We start from the raw sequence: 21,274 nt of genomic DNA on the forward strand, positions 1-21,274 counted from the left end.
TTTTAATTAGGCCAACWGGGAGTATTTTAGCATAACATATTTCAGCTGTAAAAAACACCACCTTTACAGATGAACATCCCCAGCTAGGCATTTGCCATGTTTTATCATCATGCTCAGAATTGTTTCTCAGCAGTGAATATTTCATCACCAGRAAGAAACTCAAAAACAGTTTTTAAACAAAGATTACGAGCACTGCGCACCAAGTCCTTACTACAAGCTGGTGATCTTTGTAAAATTARGTCACTCTTATTGTGGTACTGAGTAAAATCTCATGGGGCAGGGCCATCTCTGGCTGTTACAGGGCCCYCCTCAGTTAATATTCTGATGCCTCATCATGTTCTGTATAATTCGCTTTCATCACATCTGCACAGATGTTGGGCTGGGCAGGAGAGGGGACATTCATGTTGCACAATGACAACTTTTTCCATAACTTTGCGGGAAGTGATGCCWGTGGTACTTCCCTTGGGAAAAGCGAATAAGAACTGCCATAATGGTCTTGATTAAGGGTTCTTGGAATATGGAAATGGCAATTCTAGGAAGATTATGAAGTTAATGTTTTCATTAGTCTTCAAGCCCTACTGCTGAATTCATTCTCACATACTTATTAAACAATACTTATCTTTTATTACAATAATGAAAATAAAAAARTGTAACACCCACTCCTTAATCCCCTGCAATGGAGACTGAGCCATAAAGAAGTTGGCAAACTTGGCTGCAGAACTTACAGAGATACTTTAATCAYAATTACAGACAACAGATTTTTTCCCAGAACATTTCGGGTGGACTTGGGGGTTAATCACACATTYCCATTAAACATCTCAATTTTGAACATCTCTTCAAAAGACTAGTTCATAAATGAACACTAAGGTGAATCTGCAGAGAATACAAAAAGCCAAAAATAAATATCTCTGTCACATTAACAAGTCCCTAAAAGTGAGGAGAAAGGATAGATTTAACTTTTTTCTTTTGATGTTGTTCTTTGTATTAAATTACAGAATCTTCCAGGAAAAAGAGGGGGGAAAAAAATAATTGGAGGTTTCACCCTTTCTTTATCTTTTTTTCAGTGTAACAAATACTTGTCAGGCTTTAGTTGAATTACTCAGACTTGGAGGAATTCAAAATGTCATTCCAGTTGAAAACAACTTTGAAAAATGAAAAACTTTTGAGGATAGGCCAAAGCATTTAGATAAGTCAAGTATGTAAAGATCATACATTTTTCAATCGTTAATGAATGCTGGGATGTTCGTCTGATTCCTTTAATATTTATATAATAMATATATATTTATTATAAATGTTATGAATTCTTCTATATTTATATATWCTATAAATATATCTGTGAGTACAGGTTTACTATGAAGGAGTTGCTGAYGTGTGGACAAATACACACATTCCTGGCAGGGCAATGAAATGATGACATTGCTGAGAGAATAACTTGACTGACAAATTTCAAACTGCCTTTCTGTGATCTAATGTTGGTTTTAATTATACAAACCCCCCAAAACACTCCACATTAAGATGAAACTAATACAAGAAGCTGCTTTATACTTTGAAGCCTTTGTTATTGTTTCTTATGCTCCCTTCCAATTACTAAAAATACGCAGTTTTATTATGGTCAAGTATTTCAAGTTAAGTAGTAGTAGCAGTAGGAGTAGCAGTAGTAGTAGAAATATTAAGTGTACCTGAAGAAGAGGACCAGGGAAGATGTTGAAGGAAAGTCCCTGGCAGATCAGTAAGGCAGAAGTAGAAAGGGAGGCAGAATACATTTGTCCTAACATATTTGTCTCTAASAATTGTACACCTTGTTTTTAAAAATTCCTTGTTCAGTGTTAGCAGAAACTCTGTATGTGCTTCATTATTATGAAAGGAAATGTAGAAGAAGTACCTGAGCTTAATGAGATTTTGGAAAATAAATACACATCTTGAGTTGCCTGTGTGGTGGCGCTTTTTAATGAGTTTAACTTTTCCTGTATAAATAAATACTCTGTTAGATACCATCTGAATAATGTGCAAATTAAAAGAGGCATAGGGTAAGTTCTTCAATGCAAAATTTCATTCTTTTTACAGTGCAGTATTTGTTGTTTGTTATCTTCTGTGGGCGGCAACTGATCATTATTTCCAGGATGTGCTTAGGRAAATCATGGAGTGTTTGTTTTAGATAATGATGTGCAGCATTCACAGCTACTTGTGTCTTTCAAAAACTGAAATTAAAGATCTTGAAATATCAAGCATATCATTAAAATATCCTTCGTCGCTCAAGACTTTTGCTAGCTTCATTTTCACGTAATTGGGAAAAAATGTTTTCTTGACTGCTTTGCAATATGATTTAAGTTAAGCATAAGTTCACTTAGCTGAGGGGATATAATTTGATTTCATAAGAGCTGAAGTACACTACACCAAACTAAGTGAGCTGCTCTTCTGACCTGCTGAGGGCTGTGCATCAGAATGCCAGAAGCTTCAAAACCTTTTAACTACTGAGTAAAAAACAACAGCCTCATTTATCAAACCCACTTTTCCTCCATCCTCAGCTAAATCCTTCAGTTAATTCACTGGCCATGGTCTTTCTTCAAGACTTTGTATGCTGCTAATGTGAAAAAGTAAATCAAGACAAATGGCCACAAGACAATAAGAAAATTGTCAGCTTTTAAAAGGTTCTGCTCAAGCCTTTGGCCATGTTCTGCTAGGAAGGAAAATAAATACAAGCTGACTTGTAARTTTTAGAACCTAGATAGTATACTTAACTTTGTCTTTCATACTGAGGAACATGACCAATGTCACTTCTCATGTCAAGGATTTATGTCTTTTTTTATTATTTTCCTTACATACTGCTATGATTTGACAAAGCACATAGCATTTGTTTATGTTTAATACCTTATAAAGACATTAACTAAAAAATCTTAGGGTTTGGGGTTTTTTTTAGTGATAAACATTGAGCTGTTTTCCTTGTTTTAATGCTTTTTGAGCCTGTATGGTTYGCTTCTCAGTCTATTTCTCTTCTCCAAGTAGCTGTTCAACTTAATGGAATTACTGTCACTCAGTTTGATAAATTGGGTCAGGGAGGGTCAGAAGTCTAAAGCAGCCAAACTTACTTCAGAAATGGCAGCAGAAATTCACTATTATGGGCACAGGTTAGATTTAGAAGCATGGCAAAGTTTAGTGGTATTTGAATGGCATTATCCTTTTTGTGACACTAGGATTCTTAGCCAAGACCTGGGACCCAAACACATTACGTGCACTGCAACACAGAATCAAAAATKATCTCTGTGCAGAGAGAGCTTTTCATCCATGCAAAGAGATAGGAGACAGGTGAGTAACCGCATGCAGAGCACAGTGAAACAAGCACATACAGATATTGCCTGTGAGTGTCATAAATTGTGGTGCAAGTACATCAACAAGCTAAGTGCAGCCAATTCTTTTTACAAACATTGCTGGAAATGAGATTCTTAAAGAGAAATACAAAGTTGCATCTGAGAACATCTTTCTGAGAGCTGATTAATAAAAATACTTCTCCCAACTATATTAGAATTATAGAATTTTAAAATGCTCTTTTTTTTTTCTCCTTGGAGAGCTTTCAAAGTACTATTCAAATGCAGGCTCATTTCCCATAAATTCATAAAGGAACATCTGGACTTAAAATATCCTTTCATCCTTTGCACAACGTTTTAACACTTTCCCCTGATACTATTTTTGCCTTCCTTCTTGGATTTATTATCTCCTAAGTAATTACCTTTTGTTTCTCTTAGGTGTAATCATTGCTTGGGTCAACATTTTCAAGGAGCTCTCCCAGCTTTAAAAATGTGGTAATCAACATTTTCAGATAATTGTTTGCTGTGCTTTTCTTCCTTGCTTCCTCTGCAATGGCTGCCAAAGGATTTGCTCTAGCTGTYTGTGTTCCGCATGTGTATTCAAGTGCTTCCTTCTTCTCATCTTCCAGGGGTAGAATATTCTCTCTTTTTAATTTAAAATTGATCTCTAATCRTTAAATTGACTTGAGCACACAAGGAGAGAGTCAATAAGAAGGAAGCCATGATGGAATAGGCAAGATTCTTCCACTTAGACATTCAGATGAYAGCTACACTGTTGGTTTATGCAAAGGTATCTTCCCAGAACTCCCTCTTCTTATATCACACAAACAACAAAGGAGTGCCATAAATCTTCATGGGCTCACACACGAGGTTCTTGCAGCTCTATTCTGCTGCAAAGAAGGTATTTGCAAGCTTCACAGAAAAGCACAGAGCGCACCTGTAAAACCCTTTAGCTATCCTAGGAGATCTGTGGCCATGGTTACACAGCTGCTTTAATCCAGCATAAACCCAGTCTGCCAGGGAAATGGGGGACTTCTAAATTCCCCTCTCTATGAAACTACTCCTTCTCATTCCCTCTCTAACACTGGCTTTATCTCTCCCATGGTTGCACTGTGGGYCTGACAAGATATCTGAAGCAACTGCAAACCAAACCAGCAAGACCCCCTCGAATATTCCTTTTTAGTCAAATAAGATCCCTGATATAACTCATTGCAAAGCTCTACAAGCACCAGCTCTGGAGAACAGCGAACATATGCTGCTGAGATGAAGGGCAGGGACTGAAGATATTGCTCTGTTTAGTAACAGCAAGCTGAAAATCAACTGAAAGCAGGTGTGAATCTGCAGCCCAGTCTCTCCCTTTCTGTGCCTGAAAGTGCAGCTCCATTTCCAAACTTATTTCCACTGGTTTGCTCTCTCAGGGCTTTGTTCTAACAGTTTGAACTCATGYTAATGTTACTTTCTGTTGAACACAGGGAAGAACACACTCCAAACAGATTCAGCTCCTGGTAAACAGCTCAGATGCTCAAGGCTCCTCTCTCCCACAACATTCCTGTGCTATGGAACAGGAGCAGGAAGGCMCTCACAGTCCTCTGCTGAGGTTGAGGTCTCCAATTTTTACAAGGGTTCTTAGGAGCCAGAGTTTCCACCAGGTAAGCAAGACCTCAGCCTCTCTCCTGCTTTCCAACCCCACTAATCAGATGTTGGCCATATGTGCAAATATTACACACATGTTTTATCACCTTGCTAGTAATGGTCATATTCACAGGAAAAGTTCAATAAAGTAAGTAATGAAAGTTTTTGCTGTTTGTCATTAAAAATTKACACTGAAGAATAAAGCATTTGGAACATACATGGTCCTGTATCAGGGTCTATGTTGAAATAGTAACACTTAATCTACAGGACAGTAATTCCTACAATACTCAATTATAAGGTCAAAAGAAACATTTTGTCAACTTCTATGACCATCTATACAGTTAAGATGAAATATATATTCTTTAGAGGGAAAAATCACTTARTTCTCTGGTAAGAGAATTCTCTGATAAGAACTTTCCAAAGTACATGCATGTTTTAATTTTTCTCTCTTCTCGCACCTATGTATAATGAGTTAATATATGTTATACAAGTACAGTTAYATAATTACAAAAATCCTTAGAGCAGAATGAAAAAATCATGTGGAACTGTATTATTTTTAAATGTATAGCCACATACCCATGTATAATGGCCCAAAGACAAGAAATRTTAATAAATAGTTTGAACAAAAAGTCTGTATATTTTTAAAGCATTTAGACATATTACTGCTTCCCTGCTGCACCAACTCACAAAGCTGGCTAAAGAAACCTGGATAATTTTAAAGAGCAAATCTGGTGTTGCTCAGCAACAGCACACCCTGATAGAAAGGATGCAGGATGTTGGAAGATTTAATATTAGGGAAACTGTGCTTGCAAGGGGAAGAAGAAGAACAAATACAATTTAGGCATGCAACGTCCAGAAAATTGGTACAGCTTAAAAATAATAATCAGATGAAGTGATCATGCTAATATTAATCTTTGCATAATAGAGCTAAATAAAAAGTTAWTGCTTGGAACCAATGAGCTGCCATTACAGTTCATTAAATGGCATAATGTTTGCACTGTCTTGATATGATATGACATGATATGATGAGGGAAAAAAAGCAGTGCATTTTATGAGAAKTTGAGAGCAATCTCATGCCTGAAGACTTCAGTTCTTGCATTAGCTTGGAAGAATATTTGCTAAAGTGAGGACTCAGTAAGAACCCAGAACTTCACACTTTGTCCTGGATCGGAGGAAATTCAACCTTCTCAAAGGAGAAYATGTCTTAGATGATACAGGTCTCACTTCTGCTTTGGTCCCACAGAAGCATCTCCCCCATTTATTTATTCCTGAGCRGGGTAGCAACACTTTTTTTTGGTTGCAGTACTCCGTGATTTTCCATTTTGAAGCCACTCTGGCTCAATGTTCCATAATGTTCTTTCTTACTGAACATAAAAAAAATTCCACAGAAGATTAATTTTCTGTCTCTCTTTACTCAGCCATCCCTTCTATTACTGTTGGAGGCTATCGAGAACAACTGCAAGGGAGGCTGAGGCTGCTGAGATGGTAGAAGGTATGGCAGGGTCCAAGAACCAGCACAGACAGATAAATGATAGAATCACATTTAGTGCTTTAGGAACTGAGCAGCCAGACCTGTCTGAAGGAGACAGAGAGCCACACACAGTAGAACTCACATGCAAGGCTGYTTGTACAGAACAGGTTCTGTGCCAGCAGTTCTGAGAGTCAGTTACTACAAACGTGTGCTGCAGTCCCCATGTGTGACAGACTCCAGTGCATCTCCRTGGATGACACCAACTCAAAACAGATAATTCAGTACAGTGTGGACAGAAATTCTCTCTCTTGGTCAATTTTAACAATGGGATTTTTTTTATGGTAATACACAGTGTGAAAGCCCTTCTATTCATGAACCACGAAGACAGAACCCAACACGTGGGGCTGGCTAGACCTCATCTAGACCGACTAGTCTTCCTATAAGCTATCCCTCTGTAATCATTTGCCCCATTGAATTCTAAATTAAAACTCTCTTGCGCCTTTTGACATAAAAGTTGGTACTTACAATGTGCTGTAAGGTCATAAATGCTTGAAATTCTATCAGCCTGCTCAGAAAACAGAGACTTTCCCAGAAATAAGCTCTGTAGGACTAAAAGTACACCTGAAAAGGACATTAGCTTCTGTTTTGCTCATCGATTCACTGTTGAGACAGAATCATTAGGACTGAGCAAAAAAACCTGTTGCTATAAAGTTTGATTCTTAGACACCTGGTGACAACACAGTCATTAGCAACTGCATCACTCTTCACTCTGTCCTAACAGTAAATGTCAAACTCTGCAAGACTCTTTGTTGCTTCTCCTATGTAAAGCTCATTTTTTTATTAAACAGGAGTGATACCATCTTGCCTATTAAATGATTGTCTGCATGGMAAATGAGTCTGACAGCACACCTCAGTGAATCTGTCCTCTGGTTGACTACCTTTGCTATGACCCAGTGATACCCTTAGCTTGTCAGAAGATATTTACATCAAATAACATCAAACTTTCACTGAAAATGCAAAACAAAAGYCCTTCAAGCACCTGCTGCCCCAAAACGACAATGAAAAATGTTTACTAGAATGAAAAAGTATAAATATTTCATAAAAATAAGCATTTCATTAAAATTTCATATTTATAATTTCCCTTCTATTCTGGGAAAATTATTTTAATTAAAATGTTCAGGGCAAAAGTGTAAGCTAAAAGACAGAGCTAACCACGTCAGGAGAAGAAAACAAATGGAAGGAAGAAATTATCAAAGTATTGCCATGCTAAAGATTTGACCCCTCAGATTTTCCTATTGCTGACATTCCCTCTCTCAAAAGGCACAAAGATCTCAGCACATTCACTGTAAGCGATATTAAAATATTGTTGAATCTTTGTTTTCAAAATGTTGGGATGTGTCTGCCACAATTGTCAAAGTAGCTTGAAGCCAGTTTTGTGTCAGAGCAATGCCAGACCCATGACTGAGCCCTTTAGTACATATGTCAAGAAGAAATCACATTTTTCTGAATGATAGTCAATTATGATATTTACAAAGGTATTTGTGAGGATGGGGAGTTATGTTATAACTCAGAAGAAAATTTTTGGGGTGAAGTGGAAGARCTACAAGATAACAATGCTGGAAAAATGTCACCCTCTGTAAGTAGAGCTCTTCTTTCTGTCCTTTTCTTAGCTCTGACTTTGCAGTGTCTTTTTATTTAGTAGAAATGTATTAAAAAATTTTATTCTATAAATTTTTGTTATGCTTCTCAGCTATGCAGTTCTGGAAGGGTCATGGTGTGGTGCCTTTATAACCATGTTTTCCTGACCTGTGTTTCCCCAGGTTCAGAGAAATTATAATATTCGAGATGAATGCACCAAGGCGGACGTGTGGCTGTTCTACAGATGCCACCTTTCTAATTTGCAGTGGTTCAGAGTCTAGAGCTGGCTCTTATGTAAAACAAGCAGTGTCTTTTTGGAARAGAAAACACTTCTCTGAAAATGTAGAACAGAGTTGGTGCAGATTATGAAAACCACAAGATAAACAAATGGCCTAGGCCTATTCCATAAGTGTATTTTTCTGGTAGAAAGCTTTGGAACAATCGTAATGTCTTTCAAAATATCACTAAATTAAAGACTTGGAAGTGTATCCATGACAAAGTATTTTAACTAGTAGCACATGAATTATAGTTCAGAAATGAATATAAAAATAATCAGCCATAAAAACTACCTTCCAAATTAATTKTAGCTGTGAAGTTAGAATATATCTCATCATTCGCAAGCAATAAAAAGAAAGCGAAATAATTAGATGAGTACTATAACAGACTCATCAGATAAGTAGAAATAGTAGATATATGATCACTGMCTTGAAGAGAGAAAAGGGGTTTTGGAGGGAAATGGACTAAAAATTTATCTGTGAAACAGATGGGGCAGATTATCATGAAAAGAAATCATACAGCACTAGGAAGTCCTGCTTCAAAGTAATTGTTACAGAATGCATCAAACCTGCAGGGATTTCATTGTGCAGCATCCTCAGAAAAGCTGCATTGCAAACTTGATTCTGCAAATGTTTTCTTGCAYCTTGGACACAGATGAATAAATGTAATGGATTCAACTATAACTTGTCAATGCTTCCATCAACTTTTACACTGACAATAATTCCACAGCCCATCCTGGTGTAAAAAATTTGACCATGTCCTTCATAGGACATATTTATCATAAATTATGATTAATGCATGTTTTCCATGCTCATATCTTTCAACCATGCAGTGGATTAACCAGAACATGAGACTGACTCTTGCCAGGTGTTATATAATGTAAATTACTGTAGCCATTTATTGATACCAAGTATCTGCTCCAYGAGCCCATCTCTATAACTGTAAAACTGCATCCAGCAGTATCTGTCAGGAAAGTGAGCCAAAATCCTAAAAAGTCAGCAAGTATTCCCCTAACAGGGTAACTTGCATTCTTCAGACCGTTCAGCAGTTTTACCTTCAACTCTGAACACATTCTGAATTGTAATCTGTTTGGAGAGATCTGCGTGTGATGAAGAAGGAGCTTGTTGCCCTTTTCAGTTTATAATGYCACCAGAAATTAAGTCTATTTAACAGATGTGGAATTCATCATTTCAGCCTTTAATTTGCATTGGAAAGTCACCTTTTTGATAACTGATCCCACTGTGTGTTGTTTACACTGCAAGTATCAAAGTAATTCACATTAAAACAAGTTTTCTTCAAACAAAAAAAAAAAAAGAAGCACTTTCCCTATATTGTATCTAGAGAACCAAGTCTCCTAAAACCACATTTCTATGTAGTTCAGCTAAGTAAAATCCTTGTAAGCAAAATAAATTGAAATGAAAAGTAGTTGCACTTTGAAACCCAGATCTTCACCCAGCTATCATAAGTTGACAAGAAGAATGTTGTTTCCCTAAATTTCTTAAAAATAAGGCGGACATATGTTACACTGCTTGTAACTGAAAATATTCCAGTAACATGTAAACTCACTGGCTAAACTAAAGTTKGTGTTCCAAATSAATTTCCCTTAAACGAMTTTACAAWAYAATAATTCATTAAGACAAGGAGGAAGCAGGYTTGCTATGTGGAATAATATTTATCTAGAAGCTTTGACCAAGAAAACTTATCCTCAAAGTCCAATAACAAATTAGTTCCTTTCTCCTACTTCTCTCCATTTCATTTACATATATACCAGGCCCTTTCATAATAATCATAACAATTCCCTCAGYCTACTGAAATAAACATTAATTCAAAATAAATACATCAACATGCAGATCCTCAAACTGAACAGGGGAAAGAACAAAAACTACTGCACATCAATTCCCCCACACTTACAAATTTCCATATTTGTCAAACTGTGATTAGTCATGAAACTGAACTAAAAATAAAAATTTTAGAGTTTCATAACAAATCAGGAGGCAATTCAAAAAAAGCACTAGTGCCTTTCCAGGCAAAGAACACTGGTTACCTGGTTTTTCACCATGTCCTTTTTTTCCCCTTTTCTAATACAAGCAAACACAAACAGAAAAAAAAGACTTGATCCTACTCTCATTTATATTAGTTTTCAAGGACTTTGTCAATTGTTTTCAGTGGAAGGAGTTTAGCAGCATCACAGTCCTATGGCACGTGTCTAGTTCAGCTGCAGTYGGATTGTTCATTTGATTCAAGTCATGGACAATTAGAAGAGCTGGGGGTCTACAGCAGGGAGAAAGCAAGACTCAGTTCCATACCTAAAGATCCATTCAGCTTAAACAAACTCCTTGTCATCAACATGTCAAACTCTTTTTTTTTCTGCGTCTTGTGATCACTTTTTTCAGTTTAACAAATTTGAAAGAAATAGTGGTAGAATKTAGGCAGCTCTCCACCTGGAGAAAGTTGGACAGCTCCAATGAGATCAGTGGATTAGACCCTCCAGCTAACATAAATCTCCCTGGGACCACTTAAGTTAATCACGAGCCCACCAGTTGGAATAAATTCATGTACTGCTCTTAAAATCCCTGATGTTATTTTGATTTACAGTCATGGAGAAGCGTTGCCATGTTATATACCAAATAAAACAGAAAAATCTGACATATTTGCAGGAAATTTCTGTGAGGGAAGCTATAGCACTTTATTTTTTTTTATGTCTGAAACTGCTGTAGCTGTTTGAAATACAGGCTGAGCTTGATTTTGACCCTGTCCTTTTCCCAGGCCCAAGGACCATTGAAGTAATGGGGATTTTTGGCCTAAAACCATCTCCAAAGTCAGTGCATAACATGAAGATATCACAGGCATTCATATCTCCTCTATGCTAAGCCAGGAGATCAGGCTCTACAGGACATCTGTGMAGTGAGGAGGAAGACAGCACAAGATCCCAAAGAAAGACAAGAGCAGGAGTGTGGTGCTAAATCAGCTTTAACCCTTTTGAGGAGGAAATGCCCCTCTCTTGCCCTGYTCCATTGTCCTTTAGGATGGTGAGACTGTAAAAAAGTGTGAAAAGCTTTTGGGTGTACTCTTCTGTGCACATTGTTGTTACCCAAGGCTCTTGTAAGGAGTTAAACAAGATGTTAGTGGCAGGAACTCAGTCACATCAGTCTGAGGAGTTTATGAATTATTTTCCATAGCCCAATAATTTAGTATTGGCAGGAAGTTGGGTCACAGCTGTACACAAAAAAAAAAACCACCAACATGGTCCCTGCTCAGTCTCTCTCATCACTCGCCCCAGTTTTTCCCAGCTTAGTCAAGACCACAGCATTCTTCTCATTCCCATTCCCTGCTTGTTGTAAACACCTCTGCCTCACCCCTTTACTTTCTCCAAAGTAGTGAAGGGAGAAAAGGGTACAGACACTTTTTGGTATCATCCTCTAAGATATTACTTCCCTCAAGATTTTTAATCTTCTCATTTACAGGAGAATTTTAGACTCCCAGAAAATGTTATAATGCTTGGAGCCCCTGGCAAAATTCCAGTATTTCCTCAATATCTTCTGCTTTTTACTTCTCTGGAAAGAGAAGAAAGCGTGATTAGTGTTCAGGTTATCAATTAGTTAATAATTGCCACTTTTCTACTCTGACAATTAAAGTGTGGAAAGATCTCTTCTTACAAAAATCAGTCTCTACTTGGATCATTTTTCCACAAAACAGCGAGGTTTGTGTATACACATTACTGTAATAATGTCAAAGTTCAGTCATACGCAGAGTTTATTAGATTTTGTTTTATTCTTTCCCTTGAATTATTCATTGAATATCTATAATTTCCCAAAGAATAATTTCATAAAGTGCTGCAGCAATAAAACTTTCCATATATAGCACACCAATGTGAATGGTATTTAYGATGTACTCAAAGGAAAATCAGCCTGTTACATTAATCATGTAAAACTATTGGAAAATTACATTTAATCATTTCTATTTCAAAATAAAACCTGCTAAAGCTTTAAAACCTGTGTGAAACGTAGAATTAAATTTCATACAACATTGCCTGCAACGGTATGTATAATTATTCAATACTTCCAGGTTTGTCTGGTGTTCAGTAATCTCTCATCTCATTTTCTCTGAATTGTGAGTTGTATTTAATCTTTTTTATTTAGTAGTTTTWGCTTAGAATGTTCCAGATTTAATARGGAGAAACAGCAAGATATATAAAGCCCAGTCCTTTGGTCAAGACAAGCTCAACTGTGAGATGTCTCCTTCCTCAAACCCAGCTCTGACTGAAGGCACCAGGGCACTGACCCAGCTTCCAGCACTTTCTCTGCTTATCCCAGGCTCTGGGGCTGGAAGCACCACCCTACAGCACTTGTGCTGGCACTCCAGGGCAGGACAGAGCAGGATTCCCCAGAGTACCACAAATTTCCTATCGATCACTCTCTGTTCAACAACTGGATGAAGGAAACAAATATGTGCTCCCCTAGAGATTAACACTAGAAATATGGTGACACTGGGATTGTAATCAGCTTTAGTAAGATTAGTAAACTCTTGAATGCCACCCAGTTAGAAGATGAATTTTTCCCAATGTTTGACTTTTGAGACCACTGAACCACAATGTAATTCAATTTGATCTGTCTGACAATTAAACTTTCCAGGCTTTACTATRCTCTGCCTGTACAAAGTCAAGAGAAAGTCAAGTCTGAGGACAAAACCTGCTCTTCATTAGGCCAAAAAGCAGAGGTTCTGCCTTGTGTTCCTGGCAGGCTCATGTGCACTGTAAGCCAAATCATGCTGACATCTTTCAGATGTTTGAAAAGCTAAATAGAGTGTACCAAGATGCTGAGTATGTGGCATATGAAATCAAATAAAAAATGAGTGTGCATGATTCCTAATGAATCAGAATATATTGTCATAGAGCTGTACCTTTGTCAGGACTGTGGGAACATTCCATAAAGGCAATTCTTCAAAAGCTGGTATCTATAAATAAACAACCATGTACTTCATTAGAAAATAAATCTATGGGAACATAATAAGGCCTTTATGAACTCTAAAAAGCAAAGCGTGTGTGTATAGAAAATATAAGCCTATAAATATAACTGAAATTTTTCAGAATTTTACGGTCCCTACAAAGGAAGCAAAGAATAAACAATTGGTATATTATTAACAACCTCAGCTTTCAGYTTTGAACATTAATAACTTATTTGAAATAGCTCAGCCTCCTGTATATGAGCCACCCTGTAGTGTTTCAGCTGATTCTGATTCTCTTTGTGCAGAAACCTTTTAGCTAATCATTTTCATCTCTGTGTGTCAATAAATCTTGCATCTCTAGGGCAATGACTTTTACTCAGCAAATGTTAAGCAGAAATAAAACCGCCCAGAACAGTCTAAGCATGAGCATTTCAATAAGAATTTAGCAATATATTGATCCACTTCTCCCCCTTCTGACTTTTCATTACTATGTCACTTTCAGCTCCCGAATTCAATAAGAKAAAAAGCTCAAATAGCATGAGACTTACGGACTTTAGCCAACCCTACTAAAATTATTTTAAATGGCTTCTTCACCAACAGTAAACTCAAAAAAATGGTCAACAATCTGTTCTTGAAGGGAAGAGTTGACACTCATAGACTACAACTGAGTGACTTCTACAGACAGAAAAAAGGCAGAAATTAGAAAATAAAAGTTAATATATGGAATAGTAGGAAGRCAATGATTGCAATGAAAAGTCATGTTTCTATGGATTTCTAAATGTAACATATTATTACATGTCCTACATTTCCTCTTTCTTGGAAGCCAATTGATGAAGCATCTATATTGTACATTGTTCCTTAAGTAAAGTAAAATTAAGTTGAAGTAACTCTAAAGTAATTACTTAGAAGGACCTAAAAGTGTCAAATCACATTTCCTGCACACCAGACGAACAAATACTATTTCCTTGACCCTCATATTTATCAATGAGAAGCAGAAGATAATCAATTACACCATTATCCAATTATATAGGTCACATTATCYAATTATACAGAAAGCACTTAAGAAAATAATTCTTTTATTTAAAAAAATATACTAAATCATTTTCATCTGTATAAGTATGTGAAGCCTGGGTTAAAAAACACATAGATGTCACTGGAGAGCTGCACCTGACCATATAACAGAGATAGTGGGGTAGTAGGTTTCCAGCAGGTTTTGCAGAAAGGCTTGCTCAGACAGCACAGATCACCTATAAACCCAGGTAAGATCTAACATKACCAGTGTGACTGACCATTCTCTGCAAACAGACCCACAGAACAACTTCACAGAGATGGTGAGTTCTGGGCAAGATCTCTTTTCTTTCTGTTTTAGAACAGACCCATCAGAGTGAGGTCATGATSCAAGCTTTACACCCCAACATGGTTTTCATGAAAACATTGAAAAAATGTCAATGAAAATAAAGGAATTTGGCCATTAAATGGAGTCTGCAATCCAAAATGTGGAAAAACAAATAATCCAAAGTAAAAGGTAAAATTTACAACCTTGTTACTAAAACTTAGAAGTAAAACTAACAGTGTTCATAGTGTCCTGTATGTTTTGTGACAATGGTATCACTTTGTTTCCCAAAGGAYAGAGGGACACATAGTTACAAACCTGAAGTTTCCCAGAATACACCCGAATGAAGTTTTACGCAGCAAAGCAGCCATAGGAAAAATTATTGGGCGATCACAGACTATTTTTGTCAGCAATGTTTAAACKAAACCGCATTGAGACCTTGTTTTGGAAAGTGCATTGCCTCGTATCCTGAGATGAAAACAAAATACGGGATTCAGAATGTTTTACAGACTGAAAACTACAAGTTTGCATCAGCTCCATTCTGTATAAAAATTACCAGTTGAGCACTGACTGAAACCTGCTCACARCGTCGTGATAAACACACCCTTCAGTAACACAAAGCAATCAGGGTTTCCTACCAAAAGGTTTCCTACCCAGCTTCGCAATGGGATGTTAATCTTATCCTCTCCAAGCATCACCTTCAGTATCTAAGTGTTGATCACATTTGTCCTCACACATCATTTCCACAGAATTCATAGCAACAGGGGCTTTACATAAATATACAGAAAGGTTCCCTGGTGCATTTACTTTTGCAGCACTTCATGCAAAACTGTGTATGTGTTCATTGGTTTTGGTAGATATCTTGCCCAGAAAATACCAGGAATGGTTTTTACTTATTCAATGTACAAATGAGAAAATAGGCTTAGAGTTGCTTTGCTTGTGTTTAAATACAAACACAACTATATTTTCCAACTTCTTTGACATGACATTTCAGGAAACGTCAGGAAAAAAAAAGAAATAGATTCTGATATCCCAATAATTTTTTATAATACAGGTGATATGATACCAATAAAATTACAAGAGAAGTATGAGAAAATATTTGATGTGGCCCTCTCAAATAAAAGCTAAACTCACCTCAGGCTTCTGAGCACCTGAAATATTTTTCAAGATCATACTGTAAATTCATAAACTTAGCCATAGTAAAAGCAAACTCTTTCACAGATTACTCCCACAACATTCTCACATAAAAAAGGGAAATTATGTAATTAGTCGTGACAATGGGCTTCTTAAAAATGCAAATTTGACTACAGTGTCAGTGCACTTTATTAGCTGCAGTTCAGAAGCATGAGCTACAAAGTCKGCTTGTTCACTCACTGTATGTGTCCCTTCTGAGACTGGGAAAAAGAACAATTTAATTAGAAATAATCCTGCTGAGAACAAATATCAAAGAAGAAAATCTAGAAGAAAAAATTGCACTTTTTTTTCCCCTACTTGCCAGATGAGTCCACTAACTATGATGTGCACCTGGTCTTATCCCAAGCAAAGGATAATGCACTAGGCCATTTCACAACTATTTGGTCATTACATCTTTTTTAAATATTGTGATATTTTCTAAACATAATGGGACCTTCACAAAACCTGCTGATCATTATAAAATCCAAACAGGACATAGTGTCAATGCATAGAATATCTTTAACACTAAGTGAACTGATCTGCAGAGAAGAAAAAGGCTTTGCTTTATGCAGTGTTGTTGCCTGAATTCTAACTCTTGTAATGGGGAATAAAATGCTTTTTATGAGGTTCTAGTTCCTTCAGTTATTTGGTAATAATGACTTAACAGCRAMRTTTGAAAATAAACCYRATTTTTAAGCAAGCCAGAATCCTGRGTCTWTGGAGATTTTCACTGCAGATCAAAGTCAGTAACAAATATCCAGAGCTGAGCAGAGAATGTCAGGGTTGTTTTCTTAGTTCATAGAAGCTTCTGAGTTTTMTATGGTCTCCCTGCTAATTAAGATTCAATATACCAGTTAGATGTGATCTTTGGTGTCTTTCACACCTGAATAATATCTTCTGACATTTAAGTCAAACTAAATCTGAGAGTCTTAGTGACAGTAATGAACTGTATACTCAGAACTATATTAAAAGAAGGTTTCCCAGGTTGAGTTTCCTAAGTGTCTTTTGCAAATGCAGAGGTAGCAGCAGACTGAGGTCGTTATAAATTAATCCCATGACTTGTAACAATASTTCAAGCTTAAGATAAAAACTGAGTGTATCTGTGTAAAGAAAAATGTAAAACCTTGTGAAATCTGGTTTTTATTTTCTATTGTACAATGCACTGTTTTTACAAGTCGTACCAAAAAAATTTGCTATTTTTAAGACTGAAAGGTCTGGGAATTTTGAGACACAAGTTCAGTCCAGCAAAAATTGCAACTTCTATCAAGGCAAAGGTCCTATTTCATGATACTTTCTATTATCATCATCAAAAAAAAAAACATAACATCAAGTTCTTTCTTTTGTCCTTTACAATTCAATGTATTAGTCAGAAATAACTCAGAGAAAAAGGTGTATGAAAGATTCTCAGATTCTGAAAAAGAGACATTAAACTGCATTTAAACTCTTCTTTTAGACTGATACTAAAACAACAGAAAAAGTCATAGACAGGAGAATGTGAAAATTAAAAAGAAGCCACAATACATCTCACACTATAGTATGAATTTTTCCAGCAAAAATATAAGCCATTAAATTGCCAAGTCAGGAATAACAACTTACTCAGCAAAAGTGTAGGGCTCCCTGCCAGCTCTTGARTCATCACAGTGTTGGTGCCACATGTTTCTCACAGCAGCTGAATTTTCATCAAACTGCAGGTAGGAAGCTATCACAGTTCAAGGAAAAAGTCAAATATGTGCAGAAAGTGATATGGAAATCACACTGGTCCTAACTATGACCATAACTGGTCATTAATAGGTCAAATCAGTAGAAGGAGAACTAATTCAAAAAATGGGAATATGACATTTCCTGAAATGTCTAATTTTTTTTGTTGGCAAGGCTCAAATTCTGACTATTTTATTCCTAAGCAAGATCACTCAAATCAGAAAAATTAAGGATTTGCTAAAGAAAAATAGATTGCTAAGTGCCACCTATATAACARATTTCTTAGACTGCAGAAGATACAGAAGATGTCTTTGCCAGYTTGCATGATTCATGAAGGTTAGATTTTCGTATTGATGGTCCGCTAGAAAGAGAAAAAAAAAAAAAGTAACATTCCAAATTAATACTTGACAAGTTTTTTAAAAACACATATTGTAACATTCAAAAAGTCTTTAAATTGCRAGAGGGAGAGAGCTGCTAAAAAATAAAAAGGATTGCACCTAGATTTTCAATTTAATAACAGAAGTTCCTGCTCTGTAACTGACGTGATATCTAATTTCCCATGGAGAGAAAAGGTCCCTCTCCCAATTACATGTTTTCATCTTTTTACTTTCTCTACCACACATTTGACTTTTAGTGAGTACATTCATCTCACCAAATAAGCAGAAAAATACTGAGATTTTGATGGGCTATAAGCCCCAATTCAATCTCTTCTCCTATGGTCCCTAAGGAYAATGCATGTTACATTTTATTTGCCCTGAAATATAAAGGCTTTCTGGAATTTTAAATTAAAGTAACAATAAACTTCACAACTATTATAATGGAGAAAGTCCCTATCCTAAGGAAACCTCCCAAAGCAAATTCTTACCAGCTTCCTGYGGCTTCTGGCCTGTTCATGAGTATAAATTAAAGTTACTTCACAGAGATTCAGATCTAATATCAATTATTCACTGCAGAGATTGGAATTTTGATCAGCAAAAWCTAAAATCATTTGGTTATTTGTTTCCTTCTCTAAAAGCAGGGATCATAACTTTAATCACATCTTTAATCACCACCATTGAAGCTCCTCTTTATAAATCAATATAAATTTTAGTTAAGAAAGCAATGTGATCATGACACAATCACCTCTACTCACTTAGGGAACATAAAGGAGGAAAACTAATACAAAGGGCAGAATTGAGAATTAAGGTCCAAAGTTCAGRTCAAGGCACCACCTCCAGTCTATCACAAACCTGGTTTTAATAAATTTCAGATACTCTTTAGGCACAAAGCAAGTATTTCCCTTTGGACTCTCTGATCAGTGCATCTCAGAGCTGCTCTAGAAGTAAAACTTTACATAATGAGTTGTCACGGTTTAAACCCAGCTGGCAACTCAGCACCATGGAGCTGCTCACTCACTACCCCACCACTGGGAAATCAAACTGACTGCTCTGATTCTGATCTAAAATTGAATTTTAAAAGAAGTTGGCTAATTAGGAATCTCTACAGARTGTCACGGTCAAAAGAAAAGAGATCTGTATCAGAAATTATTTAGAAAAAGTCAACTTGCACCTAGATCCATAGTCCCATTATTTTTTGTATCTACACTAACCAGAGCTGGATTTATGTTAAAATAGTGGCCATTAGTGGTCTTAGGAATAAAACTGATTTAGGAATAAAACTGATTTTTCTTTAATTGGATTTTATAAAATATGAGCACAATGGGGAGAAAATATAAAGTCAGTCACAAAAGGAAAAAAATAGAACTTTTCTCTTTTATCCTGTAGTCTTGGTTCCTCTAAATTAGTTCAAAATCTTCTCTCATGTCCAGTTTGTTCAGAACAAAATTTTGCTCTTTCCCTCCCTCCATCTTTCTCATTCTGGGCTGCATCATATCTGCATAATTYCTCGAGCACTTATGGATTTGCAGCTCAGCCTCTACAAATAACAAATAAGAAAGATACTTTACRTTCGAAGATACATAATGAGCTGAAGTTAGGAGCCTGTGGCAAATTTAGTTGGTTTTGGTTAATGAAAATTTATAGCTTTCACTGTGAAACATTTTGTCTACAACCAGACATAAAAGTAACTTTAACTGGAAGCACTCCAATTCAACAGCAGCACTTTACAATATTTTTTTAAAAAACAGTAGCATTAAATATATATCTGCTTACCCAAACTACATTAGTTCTGGTTGTGCCAGGCATGATACATGCATTTAGTAATACAATAAGAAGTCCCYGTTCCAAACAGCCTGCAGCCTATGCAGACAAAATTAAGGAAGATTGTGACCATTCTGTAGAAAGAARACTAAGGCAAAGTTTGGAATCATAAACAATACAATTGTCAGGACATAAATAAACCCCAGATCTGGGAATAGAACAAAGATCTAAATCTCCCTGCAGTATCACAGCCATAAGGCTTCTCCTTAAGACTAAAAAGCAGTATCACCTAATTGTAAACTGTGAAATTTTTTAATCAAGCAGTATTTCTCTTATATATAAACATAACATTTTCTCCAAAAATCAAAGCCAACTATTTTTCTGACACCATGCAACTCCTCAATGACTTTTCAATTTGCAACTAAAATACAACCAATGTCATTGCCTTCAAATCCCATTTACTCATCTTCTTCAGCAGCACCTCCAGATTTTCTCCTTTACCTGAAACTGGTGGTGAATTTTTTATAAACAAAACAATTGTAACAATTGTCTTGGGAGGGGATGCCTGACTGGCAAGAACCATTATAACCGAACTTTTGGTGATGCACCTGAAATGTCAGCCAGTTGTGAAAGTTCCAAGACAATAGTGGTTACCCACCAATATAACACAGAGAAAGAAAAGATCTTTTTCTTGTGTATTTGCAGACTGCATATGACAGCCCTGACACTGTTAAAGACCAAAGCAGGGCCTCAGTATTACTTCACAGTGCCTTGGGTGGCCTCATGCCCTCAACCATTATAAACATTGACTCAAGGGAGATCAATACCAACATATCCTGGCAGTACTGGAGTTGGGAGCTTATGATTTCTGACAAGATCACAGCCTGAAGTGATAATTGACAGAAAATGATGGGATTTTTTTATTGCTCTTATTGTACTTAAAACCCAAACATGTTCGCTTTATGTTTCTTGGAAAAACCGACAAAACTGTTTCACTTCAGCCTTTATTACTACATTYGGGCCTTGCATTTCTCCTTCCTCACTTCAGTCAATAGAGCCATTTTCTGACCAGTGTTTGGGGGTTTCATTTTGCTTTTTAAAAGAGTATTCAAATCCAGGTCCTGAAAATTTTGATGCAGTTACTAATACTAATACTATTTCTGTTTCTAATACTAATAGTTTCTAATACTAAAACAATTTGCAACAGCAAKCAGGGCACGGTGTAAAATCTTCTGAAATTAACAGACCATATAGGAAAAGGAAAGATGGCAAGATACTGTATCTTCACAGTGGGGTGCCAATTATCACTCTCTGTTAACATAACAGCCATCTCAGAGGTGTCTTTGCCTCCCCACTTGCACAAAGTGGCAATTCAATTAGGTCTCTCACACTGCTAGAAATTTTAAACAAGTTTCACCTAAAAGGAATAATGATCTCCACTTTATTTCATTGAAGCCATCATTACACATCTTTATTGCCACCCAAGTTGTTATAAATTAYGGCTCTTTCACAGTTCTGTAACTTTCATCTTTGTGTGCTTTTAAGGTTCACCCCAAAGACRGAGGTCGGATGTAGAACAAGAAATTCTCTTGATTATGAGAGACAGTTTAAAGAAATCTGTATTGCATCAGGTGAGGTGACCACAGATATGGTATGCACTTCTGATAGT

General features: G+C 36.4%; 2 long non-coding RNA genes across 2 annotated transcripts; both read right to left on the reverse strand.

The window, feature by feature from the left end:
• Positions 1–11,651: 11,651 nt before the first annotated feature.
• On the reverse strand, positions 11,652–13,926 carry LOC130577975 (uncharacterized). The gene is made up of 3 exons (XR_008965836.1): positions 13,812–13,926; positions 13,219–13,272; positions 11,652–11,873 (listed from the first exon to the last, which is right to left on the reverse strand). It is a non-coding gene; the product is annotated as an uncharacterized LOC130577975 (long non-coding RNA).
• A 940-nt stretch (positions 13,927–14,866) lies between these two features.
• Positions 14,867–19,698, reverse strand: LOC130577968 (uncharacterized). The gene is made up of 3 exons (XR_008965835.1): positions 19,618–19,698; positions 17,366–17,468; positions 14,867–15,064 (listed from the first exon to the last, which is right to left on the reverse strand). It is a non-coding gene; the product is annotated as an uncharacterized LOC130577968 (long non-coding RNA).
• Positions 19,699–21,274: the final 1,576 nt, after the last annotated feature.

The sequence above is a fragment of the Malurus melanocephalus genome, unplaced genomic scaffold, assembly GCF_030028575.1.
Source record: "Malurus melanocephalus ecotype Western Australia unplaced genomic scaffold, MMel_1.1 scaffold_205, whole genome shotgun sequence".
Lineage (NCBI taxonomy): Eukaryota > Metazoa > Chordata > Aves > Passeriformes > Maluridae > Malurus > Malurus melanocephalus.